We start from the raw sequence: 26,403 nt of genomic DNA, 5'->3' as shown, positions 1-26,403 counted from the left end.
CGGACGTCGGCCAGACACGCTCAATAACTGAGCAATACAAAACTGACACACAACAGACTGACTCGACACTCATCCGACATTAATTCGACTTTCGATCAGGAAAGGCATCCGATGACGAACTAAGCTTTGAGCTTAGTTCCTTCATCGAACGATTTCGTCTCAACTGATATGTTTAATATTCTCAACGGAAATGTATAATATGTGTTTGTTTTGCTGTTGTTAATATTGTGCATGAATATGTTTGATATCCTTTTTTCTCTCTCTCTCATCTTATGTATTTATACTGCACAATCTTGTACATATTTTATAACAATCGTGCTTATTTCTGTATAATGTCTGCAATTCAGCCTGCGGACTACAGTGGATATCAATCAATCAAATACCCTTTCAATTCAAGTCTGACACTAACCTGATAGTCGCCCAACACAAGTCGGATTCATCGGGCTGTTATCCGATACATTTCGGTCAGTGGCCGGAAGCAACAAACCTTGCTTCCGATGAGTGACCGATGAGGAAAAAGTCTCTGTGGAATGGGGGTATTACGGGATGTGAACAATGAAATACTGCTGGTAACTAGGTTCTTTCATTATTTCAGGACGCCATCAAATTCAAATCGTACCTGACTGCAGAACCCAGGGTATTAACGAGGGGAGACCTCGACGCCGGAATGCAAAACGCCTCTAGTATACTCGAAGGTGAGTTCCATATCGGAGGCCAGGACCACGTTTATATGGAGCCCCGAGTGTGCATCGCAAAGCCTTTGGAGCGCGATGGAATGGATATCACGGTCACATCACAGAATTTGCACCACGTGCAGGTATGTTTACCTTATACGGTAAATATAATCGGAACCACATGCTTGCTGCTTGTCGAAGTTCTCAATACGCGATACCTCTGTTACTGACTGGATTACTATCGAATTAAAGGTCTACAATTTCTCATTAACGTTCTACAGGCGTTTTTTTCCCAATAAATCCGAAAAGTCAACATCAATTTTCAAACGGGAGTTGATTCGATTTCTTCATTTTGTGACATGAATATTTTTCTCGGACCATCTATTATCAACATTCTAACCTTTCATTTGCAGCTTACTTCTAAATTGATTATGAAGTTCATACCACGAATGTCCACAAATTCCTTCATGTTGTTTGCAGATGAATGTAGCCCATTGTCTTGGGGTACCAGCAAGTCGAGTCGTATGTCGCACCCCCAGACTTGGTGGAGGATTTGGAGGGAAGGACCACAGAATACAGTATGCCCTCGTGACTGCAGTTGCTGCGCAGAAGTACATAATTTGCTTATATTATGATTAGAGCATTTTCCAACTAAATCGTAAATGTTTCATCGATGGCTTAGCTATTGATCGAGTATACTTGTATTCTTTCGTGATTTATGTCAAAGATTTTCCAAACATGGACCAACATAGTTCATAATCTCTGTGTCGGTTTTCATCGAAGAAAAGAAGGTGCGATGTATCTATAGTCAAAAGCCAGGGCATGTAAGTGACAACCTGCTGATAGCGCTTATTTGGCGCGTTTGTTTTTTTGTTTTTTGTTTTTGTCGTGGAAATGGGATACAACGCATCCCACTGGCAGTTATTTTCATTTTTGGATTTCCTCAACGTTTGCACTGTCATTGATCAGGGTCGTCAATCTGATTGGCAACCACTGCTGATATTTTCCCTTACTGTAAATACGTAGTGTCAAGGTTTTGAGTGTAGATAGAGCGTTAAGTGGCAATGATATTAGTTGAGATTTGTATAAATGATGTGTTGAGAACATTGCACAGAGAGCTACTCATAGTTGATATCTACCAAATCCGGGATCTTTGGGGCGCCGTCTATACATGGTCATGTGATTCCAATGTTGGCACTGTAGTCAGCCGATGTTTAATGGAACCAAATGCTCGAGACTTGTCGCGTCCTTGTTTTGAAAGGACGTGTCCGTAGATGGCATTCGGTATCAAAACCCGAACTGCCTTAAAAAAAACTATATCTCTCTTTTGTCTCTGCCGGTATGGTATGTCAACAGACCCTATCGCGTCCAAATACACGATACATGATGCTTAACGTTATGATTATTAATTAAACAGTTAAATTTAAAAAATTCATTAATCTTTAGTAAATCGTGCTATATTTTGGCATCTCTTCAATGTCTTATTGATCATTAATTGAATGACAACTTGAACAAGAGGCAATGCCGTGAGCTCTGAAGAGTTTGTACGTTAAGGCCCCACCCTTACATATAATACATTCTTCTTTGCTTTCTTTTAATTTATTGGGTACAAGAACTGGCAAACCGGTGAGGCTGTGTCTGGAGCGTAAAGACGACACGCTGATGAAAGGATTCCGAACTCCGTTTCTGGCTAAATATCGATCTGGATTCACCACAAATGGTCGCATCACTGCGCTGGACCTCGAACTATTTGCTGACTGTGGGTGGAGCTTGGATCTGTCAGACTGTGTAATGTTATTAAATCATCGTCTTTTGTTTGCGTATATAGGACAGACGGATGATATGAGAGGACTGTGACGTGGTGACGTGATATTGCAAGCCCGTGCAATCATCGGGTCTCTTACATTGTCCCCTGAAGTAATTAAAACATGCAATGAAACAAAAGTTCTCAATTTAGGGCGCAAGAGAATGAGTAGGTGAAACCAAACGTGTTAAGACTGTCAGTAGGCTCTGTTGTGCCTTAGCCTAAATAATAGACTTGATGACTAAAATAAAGGCTGTATAAGAGATCAGAGACTGGCATTTTGTGCTTTTAAAATGAATAATTATTAGCGTTAGGCAGTAACTTCACATCTTATTTTGATACGCTGACACACTTCCCGAGAACTAATAGAATGCATTCTTTACATATCATTCAGAGGAGAATCGGCACATTGAGGCCCACGACAGAGGAAGCCGCCAATCATTTCTGCCTCCGAAAAGACGTCTAAATTGAAGACATGAAAATTGTCAAGGGTTAATTTCTGTTTTGGATGTGACATGAGAATTTCTTGACCGATTGCTTCAAATGATCTTATGAAGCTATCCCGTATTAGGTATTTGATTTAGCCTAGGTACACGTGGTTTCCGTGATAGTCATGTTCTTTTGTGTGTGTAATGTAATCACTTAAGTCTGTATAATAATGACCAAACGAAGAATAATACGTCGGACAATGATTTTGTTATGTTGGTCTTAAGCCCCAGTCACATAATGCTCTGCGTCCGGCGTTACGTCCAAAAAAGTCATTTTTCTGCGGACTCCCGCGGATCCTTTGCCGTCACTAGAAAATTTATTCAAAACATATACCGGGAAAAATGCGGGCGATACGGACAAATACGACCAGATGCGAATACTTGCGTCCACTTGCGGATATTCTTACGAATTGGCACATAATAGTTCTGAACACTTGCGGAGAGTTGCGGATATTTTCGGATGGTTACGGATAGTTACAGATTGCTATAAATAATTATGGACAGTATTGTTTTCTGTGACGATCCCTGCTAAGTCAGTGTATTATGACAGCAAGGTTATCACATATTAGACTGTCTTACATTGTACACTGGCATGACTGGGGAAAACTGAAAGTGAATTATGTACAAGTTGTGAAAAAAATCGTAATATGTGCTTTACAGGGATAAAAGATATATTAAGTTTTGAACTTGGTTTAAATTTTATTTGTGCAACTCAAATATGAATAAACTTCATAAATGTAAAGAATGCATAACATAATTATACCACAAATATAATACAATATAGATCGATAAGTTAAACATTAGAATAAGAAAATTATTACTCACAGTCATGGAATAGACAAACTGTGGTTACGTTGTCGTTGTGCAGCGATATTCATGACTTATTGGGTTATGTTAAGAAGATTTTTATAACAAAACAATGATTATCAAATTTCCAGAGAAAAAAAGACATCAAAACTTTCAAACACCCCTCCCACACCCAAGTACAATATATATACAAAAAAATGTAATACACATTCCATGGAGCGTAAAGTGGGTAAGACTATAGAGAAATACTAAATTCGTTCTCAGTTTTCAAGTTGATTTATTTCACTTCCAACAAACAAAATAATTAGAAATACAATGAAACACTTGCTACACAGATGTTAAGAAATCAGTAGCACAATGCGATGAACAGAATAACATTGTAAAAAAGATACAGGTAAATTATCAACAGAGATACAAATATCTACTGTTACGTCACTGTGGTGAATACATAAACAATATTGCTGGAAATGGAGGGGACTGCTAAAAAGCAGGGCTTGTAGAATGCAGTCCCCTCATACAGAAAAAATATATATAATTGCAAAAAACAACAACAAGAATTTCCCTAAACGGTAGTAAAAAAAAAGACAGCCAGAGTAATACACACATATATGCACACATACCAACGCACATTAACAAACACAAAGCGGCTCTCTCATGAGGAAAGATTGATGAGAGGATAGAAAGATAGTAAGGAAGGTAGGAAGTCCGAGGTGGAAAGAGGGGGGGGGGGGGGGGGGGGAGAGGAGAGGGAAACGGTGGGTCATAACCAGGGCACTGGAGGCACAGAATCACGGGCTCGCTGATAAACAAAGAGTAGTGAGGTTACCGACGCAACAACGATTTTGGAAATCAAAAGTTTAAAAAAAAGAATAACTTTGCTGCATACGAAGTTTTTAAATAATTCTTTAACTTTAAAGAAAATGTATTAAAACTTAAAGCTTCTTTTATATCATTGTCAAGATTTAACTTCGTTTAGAATACCTACATTCCTTGAAATAACACGACATACAGAATCAATATGCAAACCTCAGGTAAGTTCATTATTATCCAGAATAAACCTAGAAATTTGATGGAAGAGACTTCTTCTATGACCGTGTCTTCCAGGAATACATTTCTCGGTAAATTTTCCAGGGAATTACTGAACAGCATGCATTTTTTTTTGCAGTTTTTTGCAAATTTATTGACAGTTTGTTTGCTCTTATCCAATGAAGTAACTTCGTTAATTCACCGTTTAAAGTATCAATGATCGATCAGAATCAGAATCAGATAAAACACATTATCATCCGCAAGTAATAAGAAAGAGAGGATGTTTAAAGAATTTGACATATCATTGACGTAGAGAATTTTGACATATCATTGACATAGAGAAATTTGACATATCATTGACATAGAGAATTTTATATAGTTATTGCTGTCACACACCTTTCCCGGCCAGAAAAGTGAATGAAATGCTGTCACCCCATCCCCTACCTAAAATATTGCCTTTTCGAAAAAGAATATAAATTCAAAGAGTGCAAGAAAAAAAGTTCAGCACCAAGGGTCAACTGATGTCATGAGTATATGGGTGCCACCTAAAATGACCATTTTGTGGGACATATGTCATAATTTGACCATGCGGTTCTGCCTCTCCACTTGTCCGACTGTGTTGTAGCATTCCCTCAGGTAAATGCGCTGCAGCTTCGCAACACGACTTGTGTGGCTTCCCACGAGTCTCTGTGTTCCCATGCGAGTGGAAAACGGAAAACGTTGAAGGACGTAATCGTCCGCAGCATCCGTAACTGTCCGCAAATATCCGTAAGCGGACCAAAGTGTTGAGATACGTTAACTTGCGGTTACTTTCGGATACTTACGGTGGACGTAAACGAACGCAAACGGACGGGATGTAAAATTTCTTGCGGATGGTCTGCGTCCAGGCTACGGATAGTTACGTTCAGATACGGATAATTACGTTTGGTTACGGTTACTTGCGTAAGTCTGCATCCGTAGAATCCCTCTGCGAAATTTTGAACATTTCAAAATTTCGCAGGCTTGGCGCCGTCATTTTGCGTTTCTTTACGGATGAGTTACGGACAGTTTCGTCTACATACGTCCCTGCGGATGCCTGCGTCCACGCTGCGTCCCCCTGCGTTCACTCATCCGCATCTATCCGCGGCGGACGTAACCCATCGCAAAGCACTGTGTGACTGGGGCATTAATTCCGTACGACGGGAGTCTATCCTTCTCTCTCTCTCTCTCTCTCTCTTCCTGTCTGTAAAAGAAGTAAAAGCTACTTTTTCTTGCACCCTTCTATAGATTCTAATGAACGCACTTGTACAGTTGGACAGTGTCTATTCCTTGGAAAATTTCCGTGTAACGGGGCGCCTATGCAAGACCAACAAACCATCCTCTACCGCGATGCGAGGTTTCGGTTTGCCGCAAGGACAGGCCTGTGTTGAACATGTCATTTCGGATATTGCGCTTGCGTGTGACATTTCTCCAAGAGAGGTAACCTTTATAGAGAGCGATCAGATTAGCTATCTTTTTAAAATTCTTAAAAGACAGTAATTCCAGCTGGCGAATAATGTAAAATACTCAACTTACAAAATGTGCCGAGGCCAAGTGAGCTATTGCGATTATTCATCGCTCGTCGCGTGTAAACTTTGTACATTTTTTTTCAGCCTCTTCTTGAAAACCTCAAGACGTATTTTCACCAAACATAGTAGGTACATTCCTAAGGTAATTTGATCTCAGTTTCTCTAAATGGGCACCATGTCCCCCTGGGAGGCCTCCAGAGCCCCCAAATTACGGAATCTTTTAAATTCTTCGTTTTCCATGGAGACCCAGGAATGACAGAGCTTTGTTAATGTTAGTGCTATGAGTATTAAAGTACATTGGTGATAGACGTTCTAAGTTTGTTCATGGCGGCTCAGGGGGTGCCCCTTCTGGCCCAGAGGGAAGAAAACCAAATTGGGATCAATTTTCTTATTTTCATCATCTTTTTGAAAACGTCAGTCCAACTCTTTATCAAATTTAGCAAGTATCACAGTTAGGATTATAGAACATTTGCACAAAATGGATACCATGCTCCAATTGGGGGCCCCAAGGAGCCCCAAAACTCCCACGCAAATCAAAAAAAAAAAAGGAAAAAAAAAAACTTCTATGAAACCGAAAATTCCGATTCTCTGTGAACAGAGTGAGTGTACTTTCAAGTGTGTTTGTGACGGAAACAGGGATGGCCCCTTTGAGCCCAAGACTAAATAGGAGACAAGTTTCACATTTTGATCTTCTTTTTTAAAACGCAAGGTCAAATTTTCCATAAAGTTAACCGGTATTATCGCCCTTGTGAGATAATGGACACCATGTCCCCACCCCCTTAGTTTGCTAAGTTCTTCTTAGTTCTTAGACAATATAGCCTGCAAGAATACGTGTAATTTAGGATTTGTGATAATCGGATGAGCGCTATAGAACCGCAGGATCTCTTCAATTGTTTCCTTTCATGTAAATGTGTATAAACTTACTTAAGAAATAGAACCCTTCGATTGCAACTTCAGTATTTAAGACTTAACTTTGAGGTAAGTAGATATGTTACAATGCCATGCAACAGGGTTGTTTTTATAGTACAAATACTTCATCACCCATTTTTGGAAACGTTTAATAGTTGTATTGTTATCTCTATATGGCTTTTCTAATCCTGATACACACAGTACATAGCTTGTATTAACATCAGATCAAGACATATACGTTATATTACACCTTACTATTTCTTCGTTGCCAGCAACGCATATAGCGGATTCAGCCGTCTTTTGTCATTTTAATTACGTTCTAACCTCATTCTGTGATAGAATTAATATAGACTATGACGATGCTTCTACAGCCATGAGTTTAGAGCTCTTGTTAGAATATCAGGGAGTTCCACTTTGCAAGAATTACAAAGTGTCATATGGATTGTGAAAATAAACAGACCCGCTAACTGTTAGAATTCGCTTTTTTTAGATCATGTATATTACAGTATGTTTGTTGAATTGTGACTCCTAAATCACAATGGGTGATCTATTCATGAGGTCAGTTACCATATTTCTTTTCTCACTGAAAGGCTCGTGAAATCAACTTCAAATGTGACGGAGAGGCTATGTACCCGGGAGAGAAAGGAGCAAACATGACCATCGTGAGGAAATGCTGGGACATGTGTTTACAAAACAGTAACTTTGTAAAGAAGGAAGAAGAAATACTCGCTTTCAACAGGTAACATGACATGTCTGTAAATAGCCAAAGCAGAATATCAGTACAATAAAGAAACCCCGCGAAAGCCGTTTACGATTGACTGTGCAATGTGCAATGGACTGCACATGCATAAAGTGCAATGCAATTAATACGCATTTAAATTGACATACATAAAACGATTGAAATCAATCCGTCATATTGGATGAAGTTTCAATTATTACCATCAATTATGAAGTAAGAAAGTTATATATGTTCTCATGTAACAGTCATAATGGTCACAACCACGTCAGCAAGTTATAGAGAGAAAGAGATGATGCCATTACCTTAGGATCTTTCAGATAACTTCTTCACAAATCTTCATTAAATTTCATGCTTTGAAATGGAATCAGGGAAAATAATTACAACGTATCCTTAGTATAAAAAATTTGCAATGTTGTAATCAATCGGAGACTTCTTGGAAATGTCATTTTTCTCATGAAATTGGAAAAAAATCTGAAACTTTAAAATCTCATAGCTTTCTTTTTTTCTAGTGAAAAGTCGACCATTCTCTTTGTCTGATGTCACCCCATTTTAAAAAAAAAGTCAACTTGAAGACAAAGCGGAATTTCATTCTAAGTTTCTGACCGATGGAACTGTAAATGTACATCATTGTCACTGCTTTACTGCAGGGTTACTTGCACTGAAAATTGTGCAATATCTAAGACTATAGGAGGAGACATACTAAGCAAGGAAGGTTAAAGTTTCTATAGAAGAAGATCCTTGGTATACTGAAGTCGTTTCACGTGTTCAAACGCCGCAAAACTACAGATGATTTATATTCCGATAGCAAGATATGACTATTTTCAGTTTCAGTTTCAGTTTCAGTAGTTTATTTATTTCCATCATCACAAAGAAAAGAAAAGAAAAAGTTGACATAATCCAAAGTGATACAATTTTTTCTCATTTCTCTTACACTCGTCTGATGAAGGATTTTTTCAATGCAATATAAAGTATATTATACACGAATGATGTCGTAAAAAAGAAACGATGCACTTTGCCATGGCAACAAAAATAGTAAATAATCACAATGATGGAAAACAGTGTTCCACTAAAAAAGCCAAGCTTGTAAGACGTGGAACACTGGAACAAAACAACAACAGCACCAATTTGTTATACCAATAAGACATATTCATTTTAAATTCTTCTATATACTATGGTACATTTTACTCATTGATATATGATGCTGATACTATAAACAATACTTACTAGGATTTTAGAATGCAAACGTATCAACTATGTAACATATCACATTTGTGGCACAGACACTATGGGGCCAGGTGTGCCAGGAAAACTGAACGGAAAGGAAGATATGCAATCGGCCACAAAAAACATGACGACAACAACAACAATAACACAATACACAGAAATAACAGAATTTGAGGAAATGCACTCAGACAGATACTGGACAAGAAAGAGCGAGGAAAAAGGAGCAGGGAAGAATAGAGAAGGAAACGGAGAGGGATGGAAAAGGTCTGTGGACACACTACAAAATCTCAAGGAAAAGCGAAACATGACGGGTTTTTTTCATTGAACAGAATTAACTGGTATATTTAGAAAACAAATATTTTTTGAGTTTATACTTAAATGTAATTAACTTCACAGATTCTTTTAGATCATTATCTAAGCTATTCCAAAATCTGGGTCCGGTATAAACAAATGTATTTTGAGTGTGTACAGTTCTCACTAAGGGAAGATGAAATTCTTTAGATTGTCTCGTGGGATAATTATGATAATTATGTACGTGGCTGTTACAGTGAAATAAAGAATAAAATATTTTGGGTAGATGGTTGCAGTTGTAATTAAACATAAATTGACCAAGTTGAAACAAATACAACTCTTTTATTTTCAGAATTTCGTGTTCAAGGAAAAGCTTGTCAGTATGTGCTCGGATATGAAGTTTAAAAACGATTCTGAGCGCCATCTTTTGCAGAAGAAAAAGTTTATCTAACAATGTCGAATATGTATTCCCCCAAGCAAGAATTCCGTAATTCAAGTACGGCAATACCAAACTTGAATAAAGCGTAATCAAAGCCGAAGAAGGAAGATAATATTTCAATCTATTCATTATGCCTATGTTACGTGCAATTACATTACAAATATTGTTTATGTGACACTTCCATGATAACTTATTATCAACACACGGAAGAGATTTTCAAAAGAGTCCTAACTTAGCGAGACATAAGAGATAAGAATAAACTTCCATTACTGTCATCATTCATTTTGTAGTCACCAGACAATGTAATGTACCATTATATATCTCATAGTGACAGACATATTTGTGTCTTCTGTTTACATTATTATAGTAAAGAACTATTTTTTTATATTGTACCAATTATAATGAATTATGTAACATTGTTTATCATTTCTTTATGGGCAATCCACCGTGATTTGAAAAGAGCAGCTTGAACCTGTACACACGTATTTGCATTTCGTATATTTGCTGACATGGCGTGTGCTTTCTTCCATAGAGAGAATCGTTGGAAGAAGCGAGGGATAGCAGTAGTTCCGACAAGGCAAGGCATCGGTTATTCGGAGTACATACCACTCAACCAAGTTAGTCTTTAACTATTCTGATCTTTTTCTGTGCATACAGCTTCCAATAATATTTTGCGTAAAAAGAGAACCTGATTAGTTTTATCTTGATTAGATCTGATACTCGCCATAACTATCTTTTAGTTTTTTGGGGCCTGTCGTTTGATAGACCAGGGGGTTTCATAAGTAAAGTGAATACTTGGCAAATCTTCGAAAACACCTCGTAATATTACATCAGGTGTAGGCCTATATGCTTCATCATTTCCGAGTATGATAAAAAACACCCTTTAACAGGTTTATAAGGCACCAAAAAGTGGAATTTTCCCAGATTATTCAGTTCTAACATTCTTCGACTCATTAAAACGGGCGCATTTGCTGTTTCTCTCTTAACATTAATTAAAAGCTGTTCTGGTACTTCAAGGAGAGCGCCGAGTATTTCCTGAAACTTATGCCTAATGCAAAAGATAAGTACCATCTGTCGTATATGAAATATTTATTTATGTCCATCATCCTTTCCCCTAATCACAGGGAGCTGCATTGGTGCATATCTATACGGACGGTTCAGTCCTTGTCAACCACGGTGGAGTTGAAATGGGCCAAGGACTCAACACAAAATGTCTCCAGGTCAATACATAATGATTATTTGAATGGTGGCTGATAGGAATATTGATGTTGATTGTCTTGTCGTTAGTACAGAGTGATGAAGTTCTTTAAGCCCCCGTCACACTGGAGCGGATCGAGCCAACGAATGCCCAGCGGATCCGAAAATTTGGAGATACGCTCACATCCGTTCGTGACCCATCTGACGTTCGCTGTATCCGCTAGCTGTTCGCAGAGATTCGCAGACATCCGCGAGAGCCAAATTTTGATTCTGAGCGGATGACGAACGGAATGACAATCCGCTTTGTGTTCGTTTAGCATCCGGTGATCGCAAGTTTTGGTCGCTCTGCGTTCGTTTCTTATTCGCCCGCCGTTCGTCCAAATTCGCCCAGCAAATCTGCACAGCAACACACGTTCATTAAACGTAGTAGAATAAAAAACAGAATAATTCATAGCACACATAATAATAATGATAATAATGATAATAATAAGAAGAAGAATGATAAGAAAAAAAAAAAGGTCTTATTTACCCAGGGTAGCCTCTTCAGTGTTGTCACTGCTCTACCAGAGGACCCTGCCATTATTGTTACCGTAGCGTTGCCAGGTACCCATTTTATACAACTGGGTCGAGAAGGACATCGTGGGTAAAAAAATCTTGTCCAAGGATGTAAGCACTGGGCGGGATTCGAACCCGGGTCCTTGGTACGGGAGTCGGGAGTCGTATCCACTATGCCACAGCCCCCCCCCCCCCCCCCACATGACATTTCATTATACGTATTCTGGCATTAAGTAATACTAATGGTAGATAATAACCGCACTTGCAGTGCCTGTATCGAGAACATTATTCTAAACCGCTGCTATAAAAGTCAACCTGTAGTAAATGGGAATCTCTGCAAGGAAATTGGAAATCGTGAAAGTTCGACTCCAGTTGGAGGCACCAGACGCAATGGAGGATGTTGGACTACCAACATCATCGTCAACGTGATCATCACAAGGAAGTGCACTTTTAGGGGAATCTCGAGGACTGTCGAAGGTAGTGACATCAGGAATACTTGGTGGTGACTTCTGCTTCCTTCTTTTTGGGGCCATTTTCACAGTCACAACATTACTTGACACTGTCGCTGCTCAAAAAGACTTGGTGAAGTGTGCGTCAGCCGAGATCCCTCCAGTGATTGCCGCAGTATCGCTTTGCATATGTTGGGCATTCGCTGCTCATTCGCTTTGTCCGCTCAGCATCCGTTGGATGGACTTTTATTCTTTACTTAATCCGCTCGTAAAGCCCCCGTCACACTAGAGCAGATCGAGCCAACGAATGCCCAGCGGATCTGAAAATTTGGAGATACGCTCACATCCGTTGCTCGTCGTTCGTGACCCGCTTGACGTTCGTTGTATCCGCCAGCTGTTCGCAGATATTCGCAGAGATCCGCCGGAGCCAAATTTTGATTTTGGACATGTCCAAAATCTTGAGCGGATGACGAACGGAATGACAATCTGCTCTGTGTTCGCTTAGCATCCGCTGATCGAAAGTTTTGGTCGCTCTGCGTTCGTTTCTTATTCGTCCGCCGTTCGTCCAAATTCGCCCAGCAAATCTGCACAGCAACACACGTTAATCAAACGTAGTAGAAAAAAAAAAGATATTCACAGCGCACATAAAAATAATAATGATAATAATAATAATAATAATAATGATAATAATAATGATAATAATTATAATAATAAAAGTCTTATTTACCCAGGATAGCTTCGTCAGTGTTGCCACTGCTCTACCAGAGGGCCCTGTCATTATTATTACCCTAGCGTTGCCAGGTACCCATTTATACACCTGGGTCGAGAAGGACACCGTGGGTAAAAAATGAAGAGTTTGTTCGCGAAAACCGATAAGTCCTTTTTTGAAGATTTTGAAGAACCGTCTCTGTCATACAGTACAAAATCATATACCTTTTAAATGATATATTAGTCACTACATATAAAGGTACATTTTTGAAGTTATGGTCAAAAGGAGCAAAAGATCTTATTATTCTCTTTATTTTTCTTGACCTTTAATCGCAAATATCTCCATTTGGCAAATATGGACTTATCGGTTTTTGCGAACAAACTCTTCAAATCTTGCCCATCAAGCATGTAAGCACTGGGCGGGATTCGAACCCGGGTCCTCGGTTCGGGAGTCGGGAGTCTTATCCACTATGCCACGGCCCCCAAATAACCTGTTCATTATACGTATTCTGGCATTAAGTAATAAAATAATGGTAGATAATAACCGCACTTGCAGTGCTTGTATCAAGAACATTATTCTAAACCGCTGCTATAAAAGTCAACCTGTAGTAAATGGGAATCTCTGCATGGAAATTGGGAATTGTGAAAGTTCGACTCCAGTTGGAGGCACCAGACGCAATGGAGAATGTTGGACTACCAACATTATTGTCAACGTGATCATCAGAAAGTGCACTTTAGGGGAATCTTGAGAACTGTCGAGGGTAGTGACATCAGGAGTACTTGGTGGTGACTATTGCTTCCTTCTTTTGGGGGCCATCCATACAGTCACAACATTACTTGACACTGTCACTGCTCAAAATGATTTGGTGAAGTGTGCGTCAGCCGAGATCCGTCACGTGATTGCCGCAGTATCACTCTGCATATGTTGGGCATTCGCTGCTCATTCGCTTTGTCCGCTCAGCATCCGTTGGATGGACTGTACGCGTTCGCTTTCATTCGTTACTTTATCCGCTCGTAACACGGTTAGCATATGCTCATCATTCGTTCGGCGAACGTTCGAAAACCACATTTTGCTTACGAATTCGACCGGATTCGAGCGTATCTTGAGTTTGCCAAATTTTGCCCAACCGCTAGGCATTCGCTGATTTATACGGTGTAGTGTGACGGGGCCTTAACACGGTTAGCATATGCTCATCATTCGTTAGGCGAACGTTCGAAAACCACATTTTGCTTGAGAATTCGAGCGGATTCGAGCGTATCTGGACTTTGCCAAATTTTGCCCATCCGCTAGGCATTCGCTGATTAAGTATACGCTATAGTGTGACGGGGCCTTTAGAACCGATTAAAAAGACAAAACTCGAATGAGGACCTGGAAATAACTGTGAAGACCACAACATACCTGTCGGCCGCAGGTGGCCGCAACATCGATTGCATTTCAATTAGTCAATTGTTGTGAAATCGAAAATCAAATTAAAGCCGAAATTCCTCGAATTTTCATGAAGCTATCGACTTTCTCTAACGTGAAGAATATGCGTTGAACACATGGCGTAATCCGAGTGTATATATTGATTAAGATCTTTATACAGTTTGAAAATAATAACATTTTATTCACAAATTAAAAAAAAAAATGAATAAAGGGCACGCAACTACGTACTCATGAAACATATTCTCTCATTATTGTTCCTTTCCGCTCAAACATTTATGTTTTTTCATTGCGTTCATGAAATGAAAAGAAAAAGGACTTTGGAGAAGTCCTCAAAGCGACACTCCATTTTATAAATTGATTATTGAGAGAGAAAAATCAAACAGAACAATGAGCTTCCTCAAGATTTTTTTTTTCAAACAGAGATGTTGTTACCCGTCACATTGGCAAATAACACCAAGTAATGATGTCATCTCGTCACTCATCACCAGTCTAAATTTCACTAAATGCAAGGGTAGATATTGAGGGGAGGTTATTGTTGCTACATTATCAACCATGCCAAACTCGTGATGAACTCTGTTTTGCGTTACTAAGCTATGGAAGAGGATTCGTGAGGTTGTGACCGATGTCATTGTTTCTGAAAGAAAATAATGTGGAACTATCGCGTTTAATAACTTGCTCTTTTGTTTTAACCCGACTTTAGTAACACAACTATCCCGCCTATTTCATTCGACGCTTTTTGTCAAGGTTAACGTAAATATAGAATGGAGACGTGAGGAGGCATAAATATGATGAGAACAAAAAATTGATCTGTAAGTGAAGATACAATTATGCTCTCATTATTTCTTTATTTTCATCTTCTTATCAATCGATTTAATGAATTGTCATCTCTTTGTGTGATCTCTTTATTTGAATTTTGGCTGATAACTCACAGATCGCCAGTGGGACATTAGGCATACCGGCCAGCAAGATAAACATTATCGATGCATCAACTGACCGTACACCAAATACTACCCCCACCTCAGCAAGTACCGGGACGCAGTTATTCGGAAGCGCTGTTAAGGTCGTACATCGTTATTCAATTCAATTCAATTCAATTTATTTCACATCTTTCAAAAAAAACCCCACAATGATAGACATACATGTATGTATAAAATGTACAGAACAGAACACAGAAATATACACAAAACAAGGCATAAACAGTACAAGGACAGTTACAGTGAACAGTGAAGTATAAACACAGTAAAAACAGTAAGAACTGCAGCAGATGTGTGGGAATGACAAAAGGCCATTGGCCTGTCAAAGGTCAAACCCTTGATGGACTGCATCTTATAAGTTTGCATTTTAAAAATTGTGTTTAAATCACAGAACATATAGGAGACAAAAAGAAAGACAGTAGAGAACATGGCAAGAATAAGATAGAAAGAAGTAATGACAAGATTTACATGTACTAAACTAAAAAGACAAATACAAACAAGCTAATGAGCTCCAACAACAATAACAAACAATACATGAGCAAACAACAGGCAATCAATAAAACTTAAAGATACATCATAACATATTGCATATTATTTTTTCTGTAATAAATGAAATTTATACTTCCTTTTAAAATCACTTAAAGTGGAACACTGTTTGAACTTATCTAACATATTATTCCAAAGTACAGGACCTTTATATGAAATCACTGTTCTGGAGAATCTATATCTGTAAAAAGGAATATACATTTTACGGGAATTTCTAGTAACATACATATTCACATCAAAATTATAAATAAAATAATCATTAAAAGCATAAGGTAATAACTCTTTGGTGAAGGAATACATAAAAGAAGCAATCTGAAATTCATTAATACTATAAATATCCAATAATTTCAACTTTATATAATATACAGTCTTCCGCCCCCCTTTTTTTTGGGGGAGGGGGGGGGGGGCTTAAGAAACGTAATGTTAGGCCAACAAGACCATGGTTCGTATAACTACTTTACATAATCATTATGACACATAATGGATTGAATCGATTAGGCCAAGTGCAAACATATTGGATGTAACACTACACACACATTATGTAGGCCTGTATGCATGTATCAAGGACGTACAAATAAAGGTGAAAGAGGAAAACAGTTATTTGTTGTTCACTTCGTTTTCAGATCGCATGTGATAAGTTACTGAAGAGACTGCAGCCGTTCAAAGAGATCAATGCTGATGGAACTTGGGAAGAATGGGTAAGCTACGCAGACCTCTATCTTCTTTAATGTGAACTCTACCGTGATTTTATATATTTTTACCTATAACTATCTGTAAGCGTAATCGGGGTCTTGGCAGAAATGAGATCATTGTGGCTTTGCATGGCAACTGATGGTATGTAATGGGTTTTGTATTGGCTAATACGAATTTTCATCGCAATTTCAGTTGTTTGTATAAGTCCGCTATCCGAAAGAACACAAGAGAAATCTATGGGGTCTTTCCTGTAGCAACTCATTGCTTCTTTTATTTGCGATCTAATGTACATGTTAATAGTGTACCTGGATATAGTTACTAGTCATTCTGATGTCAACAATAAAAACGAATCAAATGTCCAGTGGATACCTGAGCTGATCTCAGACCACGAATTTATTCCATAAACAGCCACAGAAACTCCTTATGTGCAAGATATATTACGCACGCACGCACACGCACACGCACACAAACACAAACACACACACACATATAATATGTGTATAAAACTTTGAGTGGTTCATTGTTGTTATGCGTTGGTATCAAGGCTATTATTACGCAATATTTGAAGCTGATGATTTGACTTAGGTGCTACACACCTTATTCTGACAAAGATGCACTAGGAAGTAAGGGGTCCAGTATTGCGTACATATTTCTTTTTTTCTATCATGGGTGAACATGACTTGTCTTCAGGTTCATTTTGAGCACACATATAATCCGACATCACAAAATCTAATTGGCCATACTATCTGTATTTAAAAATACTATTTCAAAGCTGGAGTCAAATTGTATTACCCAAAATAGTCTAAATCTGCTTGTTGTGATGACGTATCATATTGTAATGCTTAATTTAGCTAGAAATTCTGTGGAATAATGAAAGATTTTTCAATAATTTTGATCGTGCACAAAATCAGCTATATTGTATTCATGCTTGGGCTAGTGCAAAATGCATCGTAAAAACTCCCAGCCATCCTATTTAGCAGCGTTTTATCATGATTTGTGTAAAATATCAACTCAATCTTACAAAGCGCTATTCATAGCTCAATCAAGTAAACCCATAACCTAATTATCTCAAACACAAAATTTTGAGAAAACACAGCAAATAAAAACATTTCACAACTCGGGCCCACTTGGGCCCACTGCACACAGAGTATATAGAAAATATGTGTTTGGGGAACTTCAGACAGGTTAGAAGCTGTGCATTGTCTTACCCCTATAGATGGCAGCAGATCAAGAGTGAGTTAGTCTGATAGCTCAGATCCTGCTTTGCGATTTGATACCTTATGTAAGGGAGTTGAATGAATGATAATTATTTTAGAGCTTTTTGAATTCCTTGTTATTTTTCTTGTTCCAAGCTGATTTTGGAATCGAGAAACAATAAGAAATACAAGTTTTTGATTAACTTTTGTATCACATGTACTTGGAATTTTGAAATGTTTTTTTTTTTACAGATCTATTAATTTATAGTTGATGAATTGATTTCTAGTAAAATCTCGAATTTTATATTTTGATATATCTGTAGCACCAAACTTAGTCACCTTAACATTCCTTTGAGGTTGATTTTGATGAAACCTCTGGATATATTTTATTTGATTTCACTTTATTCATTGTTGTGGTAACACTCAGACTAAAAATACGGTGCTCGAATAGACTTCATTGTCGCTTTGTCAGCAAGTAAAAGCATTGCGAATTTTCCTCAAACTACGTCATTATGAGTATTCAGACGTAATACGACCACTGACCCAGTGGCGTACAGCAGGTCCTTGTTCGTGGAGCGGGGTTGAGGAGGCAGACGGTTGAATGGTATGCAGCAATATTTGATACAGTTCTTGTTTTTCTTGAGATGCCCTATCCCATTTTTTTTTCAAATCCAATGTTGCACATTTCAGTATCCATTACTACGTGGTGCCCCATGTATGGAGATGATATCGAATCTATGTGACTTCAGGCAAAATATTTACGTATACCCTATGCCTTTTCTTGTGGCACTCGTCGACTCAATTACAATACAAAGCTCAACCATTTTATGAATGTGTCTTTCATCTACAAGAATGTTCAAATAACAATACTCATTATACAGTATATTATATTGAATACGAAATAAACGTACATAACATTATACAAATATTATATATCTATATATCAATATGATATACATCAATATATAACCAATTGTTATCTAATTACAGGTGTTTGCTGCCTACTCTGCGAGAGTCAACCTATCAGCCACAGGATTTTACAAGTAGGTCACTTTTTCAGCGTTTTTGACAGTATTATGATGTACTTCTTATTTTGATATGTTCATTTCATACTTTATTACAAGAGAATGCTGCTGCTGCCAATCAATCCTTACTGCCGGATACTTCATTTTCCCATCAGAGAGCCGGACATAACGTGGAGCTGGGACACGAAGTCAGGAAACCCATTCAACCATTACACCTATGGAGCAGCTGTCTCCGAAGTTGAGGTGGATGTCCTTACTGGAGAGCATTGTGTCCTCCGCACTGACATTGTCATGGAGATTGGAAGAAGCATCAATCCAGCCTTGGACGTAGGACAGGTCGGTGACGATGATTTTGGTCTATCAAAGAATTCATCTTAGCATGTCAACTTATTTTCCGTGTAATAAGCTTGACTTGCTCTTCCAGAAGTCTTCATGTGCTATTTGTGTAGCCCTGAAAGTTATCATCTACCTGCCGAAATCAAATAACTTGAAAGTTTAGTGCGTAATGTTAAAATTAGGCACAATTAAAGTTGCTTTCATGTCACAACCACGAAAATCAAAGATGAAAGTCAGAAAGGTTTGTCATGAATCTGCATAAATTTATGCAAATTACGTAGGGCCAATGCAAGCGGAGCCCATGCCGTAGTGGAAACTTCGAGAGTTTCGAGAGACGCACATGGCGCTCGGGGAAATAAAGTCGAGTTGACGATTCCTCATAAACCCCACCGTCATGACCGTGATGCAGCCTTCTTTTGTCCGAGTTTTGTCCGAAATGAGAGATTTATATAGTCATGGGGACTCCCTTCTCCTCCTAGAGGTTATGACAGGGTGTTACCAATATCCAGATAGATATTTGTCTTGAATTAGTAAATTTTGGCAGAAGCTGGAAAACTGCGGATTCTCATCTGCTGATTTTTTCCTACAAATAGCAATAATATACAACAGCTAAGTTACGTTAAGATGGAACAGGCATGTGGTACGTTGATGCGGTATTGCTTAACTGCTTTTCAGTAAAGGGCATGCAACTTTTTCATAACACTTAGGCCCTACTTCTTTTACATGTCAAGCGTGCATGCAACAATATTTTTATTCTTGCACACGCAGATATTCTGTCTTTTGAGTATATAATGTCAGACATGCACACGTGTGGTCCTTGTTTTATGAGAAATTGAACCTCCTTAATGGTAGTGCTGCATAGCATAGCCTTCAAGCAACGACTGGTCAGATGTAAGTGTGCATGTGCCTGCGTCAGTTCTATCACATGACCATACTTTTTATGTCAGCTTTTCGTCAACTTTCGTCAGTTTTAACAAAACATTGTTTCTCTTTCAAAGAATTTGCCAGACGGATATTTGGAGCTTGAAGATTTTTTTTTTCATCTTAAGTTCATAACGCCACAGACAGCAATTATTGTATCATATTTTTATATATATCATTATTACATATTTATGTATGCATGTGTATGTGTGTAGTCGTAGTATATCTCGATTAAAGACCTGGCGCAAGTCTCGACAGCATTGAAATGCAATACAATTCTTTGCCTGGCACAATGAGTTTAATAAAAGAAAAATGAGCGAGAGCGGGGGTGGGGACATTCATTCAATTAAAGAAATATTTAATCTCACTATGATAACTGACGATTCGAGGGTCTGCTCAGATTCCTGAAAAGGGAATAGCGGTTGCCGTTGAAACTCCATCAGGAGTACTTATGGTGGAATTTTTTTTTTCTCTCTCTCTCGTCCTGACATGATTTTATAGATCGAAGGGGCATTCGTTCAAGGATATGGCTACTTCGTCATGGAACGTCTGAAGTTTTCTCCCGAAGGCGCCCCTACTATCTCCTGCTCCAAATGCGTACAAGATCCCTCTGGCGTCAGACATTCCCGCCAAATTCAACGTGACCCTTCTGCGAGATACTGAAGAAAGGATCAACACCATCTACTCTAGTAAAGTAAGGGCAAATCCTACCATTCACCAGCCAGGCAATTATGTGTACCAGTTTGAAAATGTCACCAACAAAATTTCTGTTGAATATGTATTTTTGGCCAGTTTTTCGTTATCCTCAATTATCTTCCACCGACAGGTTGACTTGTGCCCCATATAAGTAGCCACTATTTTGATTAATGTTATTTTCGTCATTATGGGGATATCCAGTCGGGAAAGATTCTTTATATAAACGGTGTTCTCCGTTATAAATATGAAAATTGCTTTCTTGTTGTATATTGCTTCATGGTAGTTGCATTTATTGAAATTTCTTTTGCATGATCCATCAGGCGATCGGGGAACCCCCACTCTTCCTAGCGATATCTGTCTTCTTCGCTATCAAGGAAGCCATACTCTCTGCCCGTTCCCACTTGGGTCTATCAGGACCATTTCGCTTCGATATACCAGCTGATGTCCAAGCAATCCGAACGGCGTGCGGATTTGCTTTCATGCAGTAAAATGCTAATACAGTACTCTCCGCATAATCGGGTAGGGTCGGGCAGAGCGTTTCTTACCCGATTAAGCGGAGTACCCGATTAACAGAAGAACATGTCTCATTCACATTTGACACACACAATGTGTATGTACTATGCATTGTACACTGTACCAAACATCTACACTGTATGCTTAACATGGGTGCTTGCACGGCATACCTTACACCTGCTCAGTCACGAGAAATAATTTACACTCTTTTAATGGACAAAGTTATGTTTTCAGAAAACTTTGTCGTTTGACTATAGACTCCTCGCTAACAGGCAGGCGTTTTCAGAAATGAACACGTATATTCCCTTGCACTAGTCACGTAGAACGTCGGTTTAGGCCCTACTAACTTTTCGAGAAGTGACTGGGGGAAAAGCAAAATTATGGAACTGGTGCATGGCCTCATTTTCGTTGCAAACTTCTCGTATTGTGAATGATGTTGCGGAGCAAGGGAGGAGCGCAATTGTGTTCAACTCCTGTCTGTCTATGACAATTTGTGAGTGCGTGTGGCAAATGTTGCGTGTGGCAAATTGGTACTGGTACATGTGTTTTCATGTTTAATCACTCCCCAAATGATCGGTCTTCTTTCCAAATTAAGCAGAGAATGCCATTAGCCTTGGAAAATTTGACATTCATGATTTCTTAAAGTATTATATCTGCGATAAAATGTGTGTAGAAACTAGATATGAAAAAAATTATTTTACCCATTTATGCGGAGAGGCAACCCGATAATCGGGTAATTTTTAATGTGCATTGGAACTGATTTCGACATTACTACCCAATTAAACGGAGTACCCGTTTAAAGCGATACCCGATTACGCGGAGAGTACTGTACAGCGATGACAGTTACAGAGTGATAAGGGTTTCTGGGACGTGAGTGATGATGGCCAAAAAACAACAATACGGAAGTTTTTGATCCAAAAATGTTTGCGGAATAATTGTGCAAGAGGAATACTCTTTCTAAAACGGCTTTGTGTGTACAAGGCTGAATTCTTACCAGATGGTACTCGGTACTTGAATGCCTGGCGTATAAGATTTCAAAAGTACACCCAACATATTCTTTTGATTGTGAGAAAATGAAATAAGAGGGACAAGGAGGATAAGAGGACCTCTTATCGGATCCTGATTTGAATGTCTTCATGTCATAGCATCTCGTCTTGTGAGCCTCCATAGACTGTATTACGTATTTTGCACATATTTGCTGTACTCTATTAACAAAATATAAGCAAGAATTACATAGTATTGTAGTTTTCAGCTAAAATGATCATAGCTATTGAAATGTTAAGCAGCATTTCCACCATTATCATGTTTGGCTCAGAACACTAATCGTTTTACGTATCGTATCGTGAGATATAACAAATCAAGTGATTATGGATGACTTCATTTTAAATAGTGTGTTGGACTTGTGTGTTGATATTGCACATCGTATGTATTGTTGGTGAAGATGACTCTTTGGGGGTATACCATTTCTTGAATTTCTTCTGGTGGGCAATAACGTAGTGTTCACAATGGGATTGAATAGTTCTTGTACATATATATATATATCAAGAGGGTGGTGGAGCTCCTTTGTAATTTGGGGCCACGAATGTTTATAACATAGGCTGGGCATTGTGCTGTTTTGAATTGAATGACCACTGTGAATGTAATCTGTTTAACATAGTGGGGGTTAACTATTGTTTTGAAGAATCTTTTGTTTCAAGTTGTGGAGAGTTCGCTTTGTTATTGATGTCAATAATACATTGTATCATGACAATCACATGTCGATGATAGATCGCTGACTGCTTATACTTGTGTACTTGTGTACTTGTTGTTACTCGACATGCCAATGAGAATTGAGTCTTTGCAAATAAGATATCAGAATAGTGGAATAACAAAATCTGAAATGTTTGGAAAGACCAAGTCAATAGTGAAAGATCAAAGGTATGATTTGAATCATTCTGTGTAAAACTGAATGTCGATCATTGCTTCCTGACAATTAACAGGTGATCAGTGTTTAACGGACTCTCAATTATGAGGTGTGATTGGTCAGGAATTCAAGCTTCTGACTGTCTTTTTTATGAAGTTTTGTCTGTAGGCGATTTTGTTGACAGGGATAGGATTTCTCTAGCGCGTGGTGTGCTGAGGAGGATCTGTTCATTATGATTACTGTTAATCCGTGCTGACAGATTTTACAAGTATTAAATGACAAAGTAATTTAAAAAGATTAAATAATTTTCTGATATGAATTGTTGGTGCTTGGTAATTTGGTTAATGTATGCAGTAACAACTGACTTAACATCTTGTCATGCTTGTGGTATCTATAACGTTGCAGTTGTCGATTGTTGAAATCCTAAATTTCGTTGTTTTTTATGGCAATGAAGAGGATAAATCTTTGTTTGACCATGTGTTTACTTCAGATTGGTTATGTAGGGATGGTATTGAGTGACAGTATTGATCTAATGTATGTTGATAGATACATGTATATCATTCGAATATCATTTGTGTAAGTGAGATTCATTGGGATAAAACATATAAATCTGTTTTGTTGAGTGAGTTCTGCTCTTTGAAGTATTCGTAGCATCATTAACTTCTTCTGTTGCTTGATGGATAAATTGCTATATTAGTTTCTCATTTACAAAAATGCTTGTATTGACATTAAAAAGAGGGGAACAGGTGTCAATCACAATTTTGTGGGAGACGGCTGGACATTAAAAGTTGTCAACTGTATTCTTAATTGACTAGGTAAACTTCCTACAGGAAGTTAAGATATTGAAGTTTTAGTGCAAGTAGGAAAGTTGACTCTGGGTGCACACCATTTCCTGGATTTGTTCTGGTTGTTCACAGAGGGATTGAATAGATGTTGTACACACACGCACACACACGCATTTATACGTATATATATATATATATATATATATATATATATATACATACTGTATAGGTTTTCCCGTTCGTTTTCAAACATTTTTTCATTAAAATCAACGGATTTTTAGTTCAATTTCCTCTCGAGAAATCTGGAAAATGCCAATCCTAGTTTCAAAATCGTCTTTTGTCGATCATTTTCGAACAAAGTCTATTCAACTTAGTCATTTGCCACACGTTCTTGTCAGTTACATTTCAAATTCATCCGTTACACTCACTCGCTGCACACATAGCAGTAAAAGCAATTTCGTCTTGTAGTGATAATTTTCGTCAAATTTTCCTTCCAATTAATCTCATATCTTTTCTGTAGTGATTTCTTGGTCATTTCATTTTTTATTAACCGTTGACTTTTTCCATACACATTTAGGAGTAACATACACCTATGCACATGTTATCTTTCTTTGAAGAAGGGGTAGTCTGAAATTGGAGTTCAAGGAGTGCAGACATTGGATAGGTAACTCATTCTATTTATACATTATATTGGTGAATGGAAGTGATATACATATACACAAGAAAAAATCTTCAGAATGTTTTGATGCCTGTGAGGACACTATGACCAACTTAAAGGAAAAACGCCACGCGGTATATCAATACAGGTATGATTTATATAGAAGTTAGTAACTACTGCATCATTACAGTGAGGATGTAATGTGCAGATAGGACGATAGACTCGTATATAATGTTTTTCACCATTTGCGACAGTGAAGCTATAGTCCTATATCAATGAGACTAGATGGAATTTCTACACTCTATAAGTCACATTACTTGCAAAGACTAATGATATTGTAACCATTTAACAAGCCATTTTTTCTCTTTCTCATATCTGTTTGACTTTTCCGTGTATGTATTCACAGTAATTGTTTTTTCATCGTCCTCCATCAAAATCAATTGTCAAGTTGATATAGTTATCATATGAAATCGTTCCCATCTGACATCTATCGACCTCGGATATTGAACAATGAAACAACTATGGATTTTGATACAATATTGACAATATATAAAAGCATTAGACATGAGACTCGCGCCTCGGGGGTCTTTCTCAAGCTTCCACATTTCATTTCATTTCATTTATTTTCATATTTCTTAATTAATAATAACAAATTCATCAAATGTAACAAAATTGAATAATACATGATGTCCAACTAGGAGACACACATAGAATACTGTAAACATAATTATAACACATAGTGGTCGATCGAAAAAAGTTGGAATATGGGAATGAATGCTAAAGAAATATGAAGGAACCTACTAAAAAGCAAGCTTGTGGAGCGTAGGTCCCAATTAAATTCGAGCTACAAATTGATATGAGGAGCACGGGTACAACAGATGACCGAAACATAGAGAAAAAAACACACAAATGTGCAGGGATATTGCAAATTCATCTCTCATACAGGTCTGGGGGTCGGATAAGCCACATGTTGTAAGCGGATGAGCCGTTATCATTTTGGCAGTAATAACAAATGTGGATCAATGTATAATGACAATGGTACACGGTTTAAAAAGTTTTAGAAAATCATGCATTTTGTGTCTTCAGAAGAGACGGGGAAGTATATAGAGAAGAGAACACATGCACCTGCAAATCCAGACAAACAAAAAAAAAAGAAAAAAAAAGAACAAGACATCCAACAACCAGTTGTAGTGCAGTGAAAATAAAAATACCAGCTGTTACTGCGCCCCATTAGGCGTTTTCACATCAGCCCGATGTTTCGAAATAGCGCGCTATTTTCTGACTTGGGAAGTTAAAAAATATCTCGAGCTTGGATTTTTTCGGGCTGATGTGAAAACGTCAAATAAAGAATTCTGAAGAAGGAAGAATTCTGAACACTAGGCGTTTTCACATCAGCCCGATGTTTGGAAATAGCGCGCTATTTTCTGACTTGGGAAATTTTCCCGATAGCGAAATAGCGCGCTATTTGATAATAGGCGTTTTCACATCAGCCCGATAAAAATCCGAGCTCGAGATATTTTTCGCAGAAAATAGTCAGCAAAATAGCGCGCTATTTCGAAATATCGGGCTGATGTGAAAACGCCTAAATACAAATTAACGCGCTAATTGTATCGCTCTGATCGAGAAACTCGGGAAATTTCTGAAATAGCGGGATAGTAGCGCGTATCAGGCGTTTTCACATCAGCCCGATGTTTCGAAATAGCGCGCTATTTTCTGACTAGGGAAGTTAGAAAATATCTCGAGCTTGGATTTTTTCGGGCTGATGTGAAAACGCAACGACTCGAGAAATTAGCGCGATGCATCGCATTATGCCTAGCGTGTGTGATCCGATCGATCGAGGCAAACTGCACACAAATCACGAGGAATTTTTGAGA

At 38.2% G+C, this 26,403-nt stretch overlaps 1 pseudogene; it reads left to right on the top strand.

Annotated features, from left to right (window-relative positions):
* LOC139716659 (xanthine dehydrogenase/oxidase-like) overlaps nucleotides 1-21,158 on the top strand; it is a 62,819-nt pseudogene extending 41,661 nt beyond the window's left edge.
* Nucleotides 21,159-26,403: the final 5,245 nt, after the last annotated feature.

The sequence above is a fragment of the Diadema antillarum genome, unplaced genomic scaffold (assembly GCF_040938485.1).
Source record: "Diadema antillarum isolate AM-2024a unplaced genomic scaffold, OU_Dant_1.0 scf00000068, whole genome shotgun sequence".
Lineage (NCBI taxonomy): Eukaryota > Metazoa > Echinodermata > Echinoidea > Diadematoida > Diadematidae > Diadema > Diadema antillarum.
Note: the sequence above shows the minus strand (reverse complement) of the source record. Positions and strands in the feature narration are given on the sequence as shown.